The sequence below is a fragment of the Gobio gobio genome, assembly GCF_949357685.1.
Source record: "Gobio gobio genome assembly, chromosome: 13".
In the NCBI taxonomy this organism is placed as follows: Eukaryota; Metazoa; Chordata; class Actinopteri; order Cypriniformes; family Gobionidae; genus Gobio; species Gobio gobio.
Window position 1 is genome coordinate 37,991,921 of NC_137106.1, and position 14,678 is coordinate 38,006,598.

General features: G+C 37.3%; 1 protein-coding gene across 2 annotated transcripts in view; it reads right to left on the bottom strand.

Annotated features, from left to right (window-relative positions):
* The window catches only part of akap6 (A kinase (PRKA) anchor protein 6), a gene marked incomplete at its 5' end in the record, with an annotated part of 161,965 nt that overhangs the window by 13,319 nt on the left and 133,968 nt on the right, over window positions 1-14,678 (bottom strand). The window lies entirely within an intron of this gene.

Here is a 14,678-nt window from a genome sequence, read left to right on the forward strand (position 1 = left end):
AATGAATACAAAAAGTATTGATTAAAAGCTGTATAAAACAAACCTATATAAAAAAACTAAAAACACCATAATTAATTGAAATGCAAAAACATAAGTTGATAAAAAAAGTGTATAAAAATGTAACCAACAAATAAATAAGAAGCTGTATAAACTGCTACAAAAAAACTACATAAATGTTGTGCAGAGGCTTTTGGGAACACTTAATTCCTCCATGGGCGTCGGAACCGTTGTATGTGGGTGGGACAAGACCCACCCACTTTTTACGATAGAGTTCAGTGAGTGAGTTCGGCAAAAGGCGGATTCGAACCTCGGGTCGTTTCGTGTAAAAACTTGATGTCATGCCTCTTAACCCTACACTATTGCCGCTATCAATGATATGGTGATTTCCTTAATTTTGTCTTGCCCAATCAGACATTTAGCAAACAAGGCGGTATTTTTGTACTTAATGTAAATGGCATCTACTCCAGTAAAAAAATTCTGAGAGAGGACCTGATAACCATTCCTCTGATAACTACAAATAAGTTAATTGACATGAACTGTCCAAATGAGAGAAAAAACTCTGTTTGAACTATTGATTCAGAACTTAAATTTTTTTCAAGATTTAATGTTACTGAATATATATAAAAATTTGACAACATGTTGCTCAGGGACTGGGAATACAAACTGATTCTAATGAACTGAATGGCTAAAATTAACCAGTCTTCCCTAAAGTTACTGAGAATTGGAGAGATCCATTCTAGAAAAGTGTGTTTATTTTTGTGTATTATTCATAGTTCATACACAATAAAAAGGGCAAAAAATAGTGAGGGTCACACTTTACCTGTACCTGCAAAGACACCTTGGTACACAATTTTGAAAAAAGCTGAGCTACAACCACACAACTGAAAAATTCAGTCCTTTTAATGAACTATTCTATATAAATTTGAACATATATATATACATACATTTGCCACAACTACAACATGGGGTTTATTGCTAGTCATGCATGTGAACTCACTGCACTGAGAGTTTTTGAATGAACATAGTGAATGAAGAGAGAGAGAGAGAGAGAGAGAGAGAGAGAGAGAGAGAGAGAGAGAGAGATAGAATGACACTGAGAGAGAAAGAGAGACTCCCGTGCGCTTGATGAGGTCTCCACAACAATTCAGCCTGTCAGGAGCGTGTAAATCACATCCCCCTCTCCCTATAAACACGACAGAATTAAATATTTAAAGGCCAAAGCTGCACTCCCATGCTTCAGTGTCCAGCTATGACACTTGTTTAATGAAACCGCCAGAGCATATAGACTCTCCCAAAGACGACCACACCACGTTTTGGAAAGGTTGCAGGCATTCTGACGGTCTCTCTCACCTGCACCAAAACCCCTTTTAAATATGCAGCGGCAGCTTTGCGAAGAGACGGTGCTACTCCATGTGCGGTATGGGATGAAAACATTCAGTGAACAATTTATGCAAATCCCACCAGCCTCGAAAAGCACCGCCTTACATTTTCTGTACATTTTTCAATAAATATTAAACACCATTACATTTCACCATTACATTTAAATTGGATTTTATTTTTCCTGGAGTGCTTCGCTCCTCTGTTTTAGCATATTTCCCTCTCCCGTGTCTTTTAAACAGGTAATGAGACTGTAAAATGCAATGGCAGTGTGCCGGAGAGGAGGCCGAGGAGCGAACATGCTGATAGAGTTATCATGACCAAGAGTTGAAACTTTGACAGATAGAAACGTGTGAGGTGATGAAAAACTGACACTCAAATGGACACTTTTTTTTTTTTATGGTGTATGGTTTCTGGGAAATGTAGCGCCCTGGTTTCTTAAAGACATGTAAATGTTTTATATTAAAATAGCTTGTCGTTGTTTAACGTTTTGTCACTCAAAGTTTGTAGCCTCTGATATCAGCTTTAGATACGTGCCCACAGAACATGATGCACACTGCCCACAAACAAAAGCATAAAAACTAAGGCTCAGTTTCAGTAGTTCAGGATTAGGGAATTTAATTTTATCACATTTATAAAAGCTGTATATATGAACCTTGAGCAGGACGTTTCTCATTGATGCTGCTCAGTTTGAGGTATATTATGAGAGGTTTCAACTGTAATTCCTCACCATCAGCATTAACAAGTGTGCGTCCATCAACAAACCCGTGTGTGTGTGTTTGTGTGTGTGTGTTTCTAATTTATTGCGGAGCACATGCGGGAACTGTATCAATAACAGCGCATATGTTAGCCCAGCACTAACGCACTAAGCACTAAGTTTGCAAAACAAATCTTGCTCTATCCATTATCTTTACTCAATGTAGTAAGAATTACAGATAATCTGCACTAAAAGACTCAGTTTTATGTAATAGTGGCCCACAGCTGATTTACAGTAGTATTTCAGTAAGACAGTAATAACATGAGTTAGACAGTTAGCCGGAGACCTACACAATATGAAACACAATAAACACATTGTAGAGCACAGCGTCTTCTCGACATGATGCTATCCAGTATCCGCTGCAGTGTTTGAGGTGGATCAAGTTTTCTCTGGTGTCTGTGCGCAATAAGTGGATGGGCAATATGCTAATGTTTCATATTGATGTCACAATGAAACGGCCTGCGATTTGTTTGAAAAACGATTCGTTTAATTGACTCCGAGTCGACTCTTACTTTTGAGAGACAATAACTGTATATACGGTGCACTTTATGATTTAAAACTTAAGAGGATGTTTTCTTTCACTTAGAACTATGTTACAAACTACATGAAATGTTATTTTCAAAAATCCATAATAGGGGCACTTTAACCCTTTTATAGTGGTTCCAAAAAAGTTAAATATTTAAATAATTCTGAGACAAAAACTTGCAATGTCAATATTGCCATGGGCTTCACAGGGAGGCTTCAGTAACATGACCTTGAATGGGGTCCTTCAATTAATTAAAGTTGTTAGTGGAATTGCTCAATTTAAAATCAGTATATGGTGTCACACCGGAGAACATGGTTTTAAGTGACAAAATGTATCAAGTTCCTACACTTTTAGAAATATATGGATGAAAAAATGTATCGCCATTTACTAAAATAGACACTTGTAAAATTATGCCTGAGGTATTTATTTATCAATTAACATTTGTATGCTTTTCTTTTTCAGTTGCAATTTATTGAACCATGCTTGAGACAGTCAAACCATAGGACAATTTTGAGATTTGGCTCAAAAATGTAAAAAGAAATCGAATAAAGCGTTTTTTTTTTTTTTTTATATCAACAGGTACATGTAAGACAAAGAAATGTTTAACCATTTACTGCATTTTAAATGATGACAATACTAATTATATACATTTTTACCTTGTGTGTCAATGGAAATGCCATGCCATGTCAACAACCCAATTGTACATAAGTTTGATTATTTTTATATTATGTATATTACATTATCCATTATAACAGTGGTGTTCAATAAAACCATATGATTACATGCTTTTATTTTATCTGAACCAATTATTATTGCCTCATTGTTATTATATGTATGTAGGCCTATTTTAAGTAATTTTAATGGGTATTGTTCACTTTGGTCTATTTTTTTTACTACAAAAAAATAAAAGATCAGATGACTTGATTAATCGTCAAAATAATTTCTTCATCAGAATAAGTAACAACATGGACCACACCTGAATCCAATAGAATCCAACAGGCTACTACTCAGTTCTTAACCTACTGTAACTTCACCCTTCAGATATGTCAATAAAATATATAGATGACTATGTCCAATCGATACCACAGGTCACCTCAGAATGTGAGACTTACGCCACTGCATGTACTGTACACCAACGTTTTAGACATCCAAAACACTAGAAATATGACACTGTTTCTGTAGTACAGGTTCTCATAAACTGATTGAGTCTTATTGAGGAAGAGGAACAGTGCAGTATAGCAGGCCAATATTTGCTAAAAAGCTTTTCCGAACACGCGATGCAGTGAGTAGGCTGTTTTTCCTCCAGTATGTGAGTCCACACAATGACTCCATTTCAGACCCACAAACCAGCACTGAGACTGAAATGCTGGCGGGGGGCCAGCGGGCCCTGGTGCCTCAGTCAGATATCAAAGCACAAAAAGAGGTAGACAGAGAGAGCCAGAACAGCATATTGTGAAAGAAAAATTACAAATGAAAAGTATCTCAATTGTTTCTCCTAGACAGCAACGAGACAAAGTGAGACCCCAGTTGCAAAATAGATTTCAACAATGTCTCAAATTGTGCAAGTCCATATGAACGCAAACATTTCTCACCAAATTCTCTCAAGAACAAACAATCTGAGCTGTTATGCACATTAAAACATGTTTAAACTCTAAACCTTTAGTTTAAACCCTGCTTGGCAACTTTAAATAGCCAACAATTAGACTAATGAACTACATTAATTGCAGCATTACTGCAATTAAAGGGTTAGCTCACCCAAAAATGAAAATTCTGTCATTAATTACTCATCCTCATGTCGTTCGACACCCGTAAGACCTCCGTTCATCTTCGGAACACAAATGAAGATATTTTTGTTGAAAGCTGATGGCTGAGAAAGGCTTCAGATAGGCCTCCATTGGCATTCAGTACATTTACACTCCCAAGACCCATAAAAGGCACTAAAAACGTTGTTACAAAGCGCCGGCGTTCGGGAATCCATGGAATGCACACTTTAGTCCCATTTGAGCACTATGCCGAGACCTAAAGGACGATCAATGTAGAATCCAACAGCTTAGATACTCGCGTCTTCCTCTGCTTGTAAACAAATCGCTTCTGGGTCATGTGTCCGAACGCCGGATCTGCGTCATATTCTCGCGCTTGTGTCGTGGAGGCACACACGGAAGACAAGAACAAGTTGGATAAAGGCGTTATTTTGATTTTTTTTTGCGCACAAAAACTATTGTCGTCGCATCGTAAAATTATTGTAGAGCCACTGTGGTGAGATGGACTTTGTAACAACGTTTTTAGTGCCTTTTATGGGTCTTGGGAGTGTAAATGTACTGAATGCCAATGGAGGCCTATCTGAAGCATTTCTCAGCCATCAGCTTTCAACAAAAATATCTTTATTTGTGTTCCGAAGTCTTACAGGTGTCGGACCACATGAGGGTGAGTAATTAATGACAGAATTTTCATTTTTGGGTGAACTAACCCTTTAACATAAGCTAAAATGGAAACGAAATGAGAATTTTGGATAAAGAAACTTGGATAAACACTAAACTCTAATCACTAAACTAAAATATATGTTCATGACTCCAAAAAAAAGATTATAACTATAATTTTGATTAATGAATTACTATAAATAATGCTATTATAGTATTATAACACATTATTAAACTTTACAGCCAACCTGCATGAACTATAAAAATGTCACTAGACAGCAATAACACTGTGAAGAGAAATTGAACTATAAAATTAACACATGAACTTTGGCAGCCTAAAAAGTAAATACTAGAGCTAAAATAAAAACGAAGTAATCTAGAACAAAAAAAATGCTGAAAATACTAAAACTAACAATGACAGAGTGCAAAAAAACTTTCTTTACATCAAATAAAGCTATTAAAAATTCAAAACTACACAAAAAATGCTGCCTTAAATTTTTAAGTACAATCAACTTGGATGTTTAAGTAATTTCAACTGAAATTACATTAAACTGACTTGAATGAGTTGAATCTTGTATAACTTATAAAAAAGCAGAAAATTGCTTAAGCAATATAAAAGCATATGTTGTCATAACTTATTGATCATATCATTTTTACAGTGTATAATAACCCTAGTTTATATGACTATTATTAATAAAAGTTAACTACTGTTAACCCTAAAGCTCAGAATAAATAATTGGTTTTAGTAGAGCCAACTCAAATTAAACAAATTAGTATTTGGAACTTTCTTTTTCTTTTGAGTTCACAAAACTGACACATTTTAAGTAATCTCATTGTTTTGAGTTTTATGAACTTGTTTCTTTTAATTTAGACAAACTTAAATTGAACTGAAACTGATTTCTATTTCCCAGCATGCTTTGCCATGACACTCAAAAGGGACAGTTAATGCTTAAAAATATATATATATTTTTGCAAGATTAACACTAAGTGGGAGATTTAGTAGCGTTTAATGTTTTGTTATGCTACTTTAGAAGTGTTACTGTTATGTTTTTTTTTTTTTTTACCATCATGGTGACGAGTGGAGCATGAGCTTAGTTTGAGAACAGATATGTTAAATGTATTATATTATTAGCAAGGTGGCATTTATTGAATGAGCTAGTTAAAGCTAGTCAAGTTTCGACTACAAGAAATATGAGATTACATAATTTTTTTCTTACAAAGTTAAATGTATGAATTTGCTTACTCAAATATTTTAAGTTCAGAGCAATTAAAATGTATGATTACAAAATACAAATCAGCAAGTTCTGCTAACTGAAACTTTGAATTTCTTAACTTAAAAAAATTGAGGCAACGGATGGCCTGAATTTTTTTGAGTTTTGCCAACTTATTTACAGTGTAGTTTAACTGCATTTTAGGACGTCCACTTGACATTGTGCTTCAGAACTGAGCAATAAATTGGTCGGTGGGGAGTATTTTTGAGAAACAAAACACATATAGCCAAACCTTCAGTTGTCCATGCACTGTAAGAACAGACAAGATAACGGGCAGATCATTTATCAGGTGCTTTTTAATAAAGCTATCAGAGGATCCTCCGTCTCACGACGTGCTTAGGCGCTAACGCAATCTTCAGAACGGCGGTATGACTATTCTCTCTCGTCTCACTCCCCTGGCTGTTATCGTGTGGCTAAATCCATCTGGTGTACAGTATTAATCTACAGGTCTCTCGCTATCAGAGTCTGTAATCACACCTGAGGCGGAGAGCCGAGCCGTGAAGATGCATGTGTATTACACAGACCTCCTGAGAGTGTTCCTCCAAAAAACTGCTTATCTCTTTATTCAGCACAAAATGAGAACAGACCATGCCTCCATCCAGACGCAGCCTAAAGCCGTTAAACTCCAATTCCCCATCTCTCCCTCCCACTTAATTTCATTAAAATCTAAGCCTTATGATATTCTGACTTTTTTTTTTTTTGGTGCGCAGTGCGACTTAAGCGCGAGGAGAGTTTAAATGACGCGTGCACCGGCGCTGACGTGCTTTCCAGAGGATTAAAAAAAAAAAAGCCAGACGACAGGCTCTGCTCTTTCGGTTTCGGGGGTATTTGTTTCTCGTTCTCCGCCGGGAAAACGAGCGCGCACTCCATTTCGCTCTTTACAGCCGCTGCAATTTTAACATTTTCAATTAATCTCGGCGAGATTGAGGAGCGGAGCCCCAAATCCCCTACAGTGACGGCAAGGACACGGGAACGGAGCTCTGACAGTGACCCAGTGGATATTCAATCAATTACCATTAATTAGAAATCTCTGATTAATTCTATTTGTTGATTAAGTCAATTAAAACCACAAGCACTTGTTATCGCAAATGAGTATAATGAATTCATGTCGGCCATTTGTTCCCAGACACGTCCCTTCGGCTCCGGCCGGCTCGAGTTTCATCAACGGCTGTCAGTCGGGCCTCAATCCCTCCGCACTAATAGAGAGAAATAGTACCGCAGTGAGTGGATAGACAATAAAAGCAAACTTAACCAACCTTCAAGCAAAACAAAATTCGATGTCAGCAGACTGACGCTAGTCATATTATACAGGAAAAAAGATCATGATGAAGGATCCTGTTTTGCATTCTGCTTGACGTGTTCGTTATTTCAAATACGTCTAAATTACCCGAGACCGAAATGCATTGGTTTGAGTCGGGCTGTCAGTGACCTTCCATAAAGCTTGTCGTTAAAGGATGCTTATTTTTAATTATTTTTCCCTTTAAGACAAAAAACTGACAGTGTTTTCAAAATGAGACTAATGTGTTACGAACGGCAGACGTCCTCTTTACCGCGCTAAAGCAAACAAATGGCAGCAAAGTGATAACATTGCCATCAATGGGGACATTTTCTCATTAGCGCCTGTAAATGAAAGCAAGCGGCATGGATGTATAATGAAAAATACGACTCTATGCATCTGTGTGTGTGTGCGGCCAGGCGATTGTGTGTGTAATGAACAGGCCTGTCACCTGTCTGCTCCCCATTACTAGCTGATGAGACACTAACTCTGCGTTTGGCGCTCGCGCGTGCCCGTCCCAGAACTGACTTAATGCGGTTAGCACTTGCCAAAGAACAGGAGTTCCTTATTCCTAATCATGGAGAAAGTATTGATATTATATCTGCGCCGTCACATTCAATCAGCCAGACGGGACCCGGAGGATGAGGCCCCGGGGCCCCACGCTGCGGCGAGCTGATCAAAGGTGCCGGGCAGAAGTGGAGATGGACTCTGACTAGAATGCGGCCGCAGATATTCAGTCTGGCTTCCATTTAGTCTAATTCTCCCGTGAAATTCCTTTAATAGGAACGTGGTTTGGAGTTGGAGGTGTTTTTGAAAGGGCTCCTGGCGCTGAAAAAGACAATAATAGCTCAGACAAAGAAGAACATCTAGCACGGTTATTAGTGCTGCTTCCACCATCGAGTATCGCTATTACTGTGGCTCGATACTCAAAGTTTGTGACCCCAAAAGAGACATCAACATATAAATACCACATAGTTTATGCTACAGAAATGAATGATGCCTCAAATCATGTCATTTTTGTGAGGAGAGACTTTTTAGGTCATTTTTCTGAGCAATTCGCTAAGTTAACAACATAAAACTCTAAACATAAAAATATATAACTCACAATGTTAAGTCATTTTAATTTTCTAAAAGTCAATTTTGAACTATTTACTAGATTGAATTAATTAACTTCATTACTTTTCATTATTATCAGGTTGAGTAAAATATGTATGCTTGTAAATACTAAATGTAATTTATTCCTGTGATGATCATTCCTCTAGTCGTCAGTGTCACATAATCATTCAGAAATCATTCTAATATGATGATTTGCTGCTCAAGAAACATCGTTTCTTGACACATATTGTCAAGAAACAATATATATATATATATATATATATATATATATATATATATATATATATATATATATTTCATACAGGATATCTTATAAGAAAGCATAATGTTCCTCTCGTAACATATAGCACATGCCGCCTAGGTAGGAAGCTCGCTAGGTTTTGAAACAGAACTTATATTTATAGAGATAACAAATCTGCAGCCTTCCAGCTCAGGATACAATGAATTCTGTAAGTAAAACGACTGTTAACTAATGACCAAAGTTGGCATGCGGATCCCGTCATCTCTCCTCTCCCTGACAGGAAATGTCCAACCCTCGGGTTTTAATATCATGAAGGCACACTATTAAAGGGAAGACAGTTATTAATGAAAGAAGTGAAATTGGCAGCCAACTACTCTGAACCGTCTGACCAGTGAAGGTTAAGATACAATAGAGTCTAATTTTAGACGACTTCACTCCCCCTAGCAAGTAAAGAACTTAATGCTTTTTATTCAGTGGAAGATTGTCATTTTTATGATGACATTTTAAAGGGTGACCATACCTGTTACTCATAACGAAGTGTCTCACTATCTTTCCTTTTACACATTCTTCAGCCTTTTATTGGCATCAGGAATCTACACTGAACAGACACATTCCAGCAGCTCCAGCCGTGAGGCACCACATAAAGATTTACAGAGACAGATCATAGATAAACTGCCAAACTGAGGTTCAATTAAAACACAATAATCTGGGGTGAATATATCAAAATCCCTAAATGCTGGGTTTCTGGGGCAATCACAAACCCTTGACCCTTTCTACACAACAAACACGCACAAATAACATGCCAGTGTAAGATTACAGCAGCCGGCCACAAAAAAAAGAACCTTCCAATGACTAACAGCCCCATTTCTATGGTAAAATCGCTGTCACACACAACCTTGAGTGGGTTACTGGTTCAATTAAATACATTACTGTAATATGAGACCCTATTTGTGATAAATGCAGAAAAAATGATCATGTGCTCAAAAAACAGTTTCTAATACGGTTTCATTTATATATATCTTTTCACATGAAAGTGTGTCTTTAAATTTTTTTTATTATAATTATTTTACACTGATCAGGCATAACATTATGTTAAGTGAATAACACTGATTATCTCTTCATCGCGGCACCTGTTAGTGGGTGGGAAATATTAGGCAGCAAGCAAACATTTTGTCCTCAAAGTTGATGTGTTAGAAGCAGGAAAATTGGACAAGCTTAAGGATTTGAGTGAGTTTGACAAGGGCCAAATTGTGATGGCTAGACGACTGGGTCAGAGCATCTCCAAAACTGCAGCTCTTGTGGGGTGTTCCTGGTCTGCAGTGGTCAGTATCTATCAAAAGTGGTCCAAGGAAGGAACAGTGGTGAACTGGCGACAGGGTCATGGGCGGCCAAGGCTCATTGATGCATGTGGGGAGCGAATGCTGGCCCATGTGGTCCAAGCTACTGTAGCTCAAATAGCTCAAGAAGTTAATGCTGGTTCATACACAGTGCATCACAGTTTGTTGCATATGGGGCTGCATAGCCACAGACCAGTCAGGGTGCCCATATTGACCCCTGTCCACGTCCGAAAGCGCCAACAGTGGGCACGTGAATATCAGAACTGGACCACCAAGCACTGAAAGAAGGTGGCCTGGTCTGATGAATCACGTTTTCTTTTACATTAAGTGGATGGCCGGGTGTGTGTGCGTTTCTTAGCTGGGGAACACATGGCACCAGGATGCACTATGGGAATAAGGCAAGCCGGCGGAGGCAGTGTGATGCTTTGGGCAATGTTCTGCTGGGAAACCTTGGGTCCTGCCATCCATGTTGCTGTTACTTTGACACGTACCACCTACCTAAGCATTGTTGCAGACCATGTACACCCTTTCAAGGGAACGGTATTCCCTGGTGGCTGTGGCCTCTTTCAGCAGGATAATGTGCCCTGCCACAAAGCAAAAATGGTTCAGGAATGGTTTGAAGGTCTGTAGCACAAATGCGAGTTTGAGGTGTTGACTTGGCCTCCAAATTCCCCAGATCTAAATCCAATCGAGCATCTGTGGGATGTGCTGAACTAACAAGTCCGATCCATGGAGGCCCCACCTCGCAACATACAGGACTTAAAGGATCTGCTGCTTACATCTTGGTGCCAGATACCACTGCACACCTTCAGGGGTCTAGTGGAGTCCATGTCTCAATGGGTCAGGGCTGTTTTGGCAACAGAAGGGGGACCAACACAATATTAGGAATGTAATAATGTTATGCCTGATTGGTGTCTTTAGAGAATAAATAAATAAATAACTAAATTATTATTATTATTTTTAAATATATATATATAGGTAAACTAGATTTGTACCTTTTCCGATCAATTAAATTATAAAATGAAGTCACTGCCAACATTTTACACATTTAATACAGTAGTTTTCACTCACAGAACTGTCAGATTACAGAAGTAAAACGGGCTGCAAATGCCATTTCATGCTGATTTTAAGTACAGCACACTTTAGGTTTGGCTGCACTGTGGACAGAACAGGAACTGTTTGTTCCTGCAAAGAGATGTAGAGAGGTGTAGATCTCAGCTCTGCCGCTGATGCCTTTCAACTGCTCTGTGATCACGCCAAGTCACGCCAGTTAGCCAATTCACGCTTCAAAAGCAGACAAAATAAAACAGATCCATGTAATCATTCTCCTTTCTCATTCTTTCCATGTAGTGCAATGGCAGAGTCCATTTACCAAATTTTTCCGATCATTTACTATTTTCTCTGTACTATCCCTGAGAAATCAATGTGAGCCTTTTTGGCTGCATGTCATCTGATCAAAGAGTAAAGTGAGCCTTATTTCCCCCTCCTGATCATTTAGCCCTGTGTATATTTAAAGCTTTTCCTCACTTATGTTTGTCACTCAGCAGGTGGATGCAATCAGCTCTGCTACCTGTGTTTTGACACGTCTTGATTAATACGCCAAGCTGTTTCTCAGGATTTTAACTCAAATAATTATTTCATATGGATTTTCAGTCAGGGGATTTGATGTGTGCTTTTTGCCCTGTATTTATTAAAAGGAGCATGGCACAGGAGAGCAGTTTGACTAAGCAGTTTCATTTTTGTGAATATGCTAAACACCCAGACTACCTGACATGATGCCATCATGTACTCTAGTTTAATTGTGCATTATGGTTTAGTAAAAGCTGTTTTGAAATAGCAGTCTCAGCAAATGTGTTCACACTGTAATGTGGGCTAATGAACAACTGCAGGTGTACAGGTGTTATGCTAGTTACTGATATGTAGTGCTCAACCAATATAGGCTTTTTGATGGCTGAAGTATGGCTGTAGAAATTATGCCATGGAATTCTGTGGAACAGATTTAAAAAATGGCAAAATGTGTGGTAAATGGTCAAACGGAGCTGAGAGAACTTAAAATGAACTACGCTCTTTTTGAATAGCTGTGTCAAAGTATCCAAAATATGTAATAATCGAAAATGAAAGTGATAGGAGATGCGTAAACTTTTGTAAATGATTGTAAATAAAGAAATTACAAATACGAAAACTAAACCTTTCTGCATGTCCAGATTCCATGCGGGCTGGAAATGTAACAGTAATATAATAACTTAATTCAACTCTTATCCTCCATAACTTAACCATACATAAGTATACTTTATACTGCTCTGACCCTTCATGCTGTCAATCAATTAAGAAATTAACCAACTAATCACACATTTTTTCTGTAATTAATCATGATTAATTGCACCTAACATTAAAATTTGAAATGTATTTTAAGATTGCGATACATATTTTCGCATTGAATCTCAAAATTAATGTGAAAACATCATAAAGACTGTATATTTTAAATATTTGTTTAATGGCATCTTTTTTATCAATTGCTATGAATGAAGGCCAGTATCACCAATACCAATACTAATACTGATGTCTCTATTAATTAGATTTTTCTGTGAATGAAATGAGTAATTGTATAGCCACTCAACATTACAGCATAATTGAAAGCCAATATTGTTACCATTTAATATGTTATCTTAATTGCACTAAATATTTTGAAGGAGTGTCTATTTACACTAAGTGCAAATAGCCTGCTTTGTTGGTAGAGGCTATTTACACAAACTGTGCCCACTGACGTTTGGTTGGGCCAGACAAAATTACGGAAGACGCTGTATTGTCAAAAGTAGTAATAGAGTAGGAGTAAGGTGCATGGCAGAAAGTTGAGACGCAAATCGAGTTCAAATCCGCCTTTTGCTGAACTCACTTTACTCCCTTTTCCCATCACATATAAGATTGGAAAGGCATTTATTTTCAATAAAAAATGAAGAATATATTCGAAAAGTGGAAATAAAGTGTCTAACGTGTGTTAAATAACAAAGAAAGTGTTTATCTGTTAGGGTTAGGGGTAAGTGTAGAGAGGGCTTTATTGTCCCAATAAGGCGTCATCCTTTTGATAAATTTTATAAATATAATAATTTACTCTGTTATTATTGCATACTGTTTGATGTACAATAACACTGAGGTGCAAATAGTATCTGCCACTATTTATAAGTATAAATAGCATATAACTACTATTTACACTAGGGGTGTAACGGTACACATATTCGTACCGAACCGTTTCAGTACAGGGCTTTCGGTTCGGTGCACGCATGTTCGGTTTACGAATGTAATCTTTAACAGTTAACAGTCGGCTTGTTTTAAGCGCGGAACACACTTCAATCCGAGTTCCCACACGAACATATTAAGTATTCAGTCCATTTTATCACGAAATTCAAACGATAAATGCCGTTTTGGCGCTCTTTAATGTGGCGTGACTGATCACAGTTCAAGTGGCCGCGCGGCGCGCGCACGCGATCATCGGTGAACGCGATCATCTGTGAACGCGATCGATCATCTCTTCCTAAAGAATAAACATGAATGAACATCTGAAGGTATGTTGAGGATACATTACAACTTACTGTCACGTATCATATGTGGTGTAATCGCTCAATCAGTGTTTCAATGGCGGAAAGACCTCAATATAACTGCTTTATCATGTAACGTTAGCATCATTTACCTCAGGCAGTCATTCAATGTCCATCGAATTTTATTCACTAGAGAAATCAACTTTCACTAAATATATGCTCTATATTAGCCTATATATTCATTATATTAGCCTATATATTCATTATATTAGCCTATATATTCATTATATTCTTCTTAACCTGTTAATGATGTCTTGATTATTTCATGTAAGGCCTATGTTTAAATAAACCTGTCATGAAAATGACAGACACTGTGTAGGCTATAAATTATTATATTTCAACAACGAATTGGAGAAAAAAACTATTTTATAAATAGATTAGAAGTTATAATTAGAAGTTATTGCAAAAACTGCCTAATGTGAAGTTTACATGTTTGAGTACTATGTTATCTGAGTGTTGATTATTATACCTAAAAATAAATAGCAACTGAATTTAGGCTAATAGTTTGGACTCTGTTGTTAACCTTTAATATTAATGTGCAAGTAAGGGCTCCCTATATATTTTAAAGCAATATCTTCAATAAACTTTGTTATAATTTAGTTAATTTAAGGACATACACATTTTTTTTCTTCAGTAAACCACTGTTTAATAAAAATAAATAAAAAGCAATTTTGTAAAACTGCTGTACCGAACCGTGACTTCAAAACCGAGGTACGTACGTACCGAACCGTCAGTTTTGTGTACCGTTACATCCCTAATTTACACTT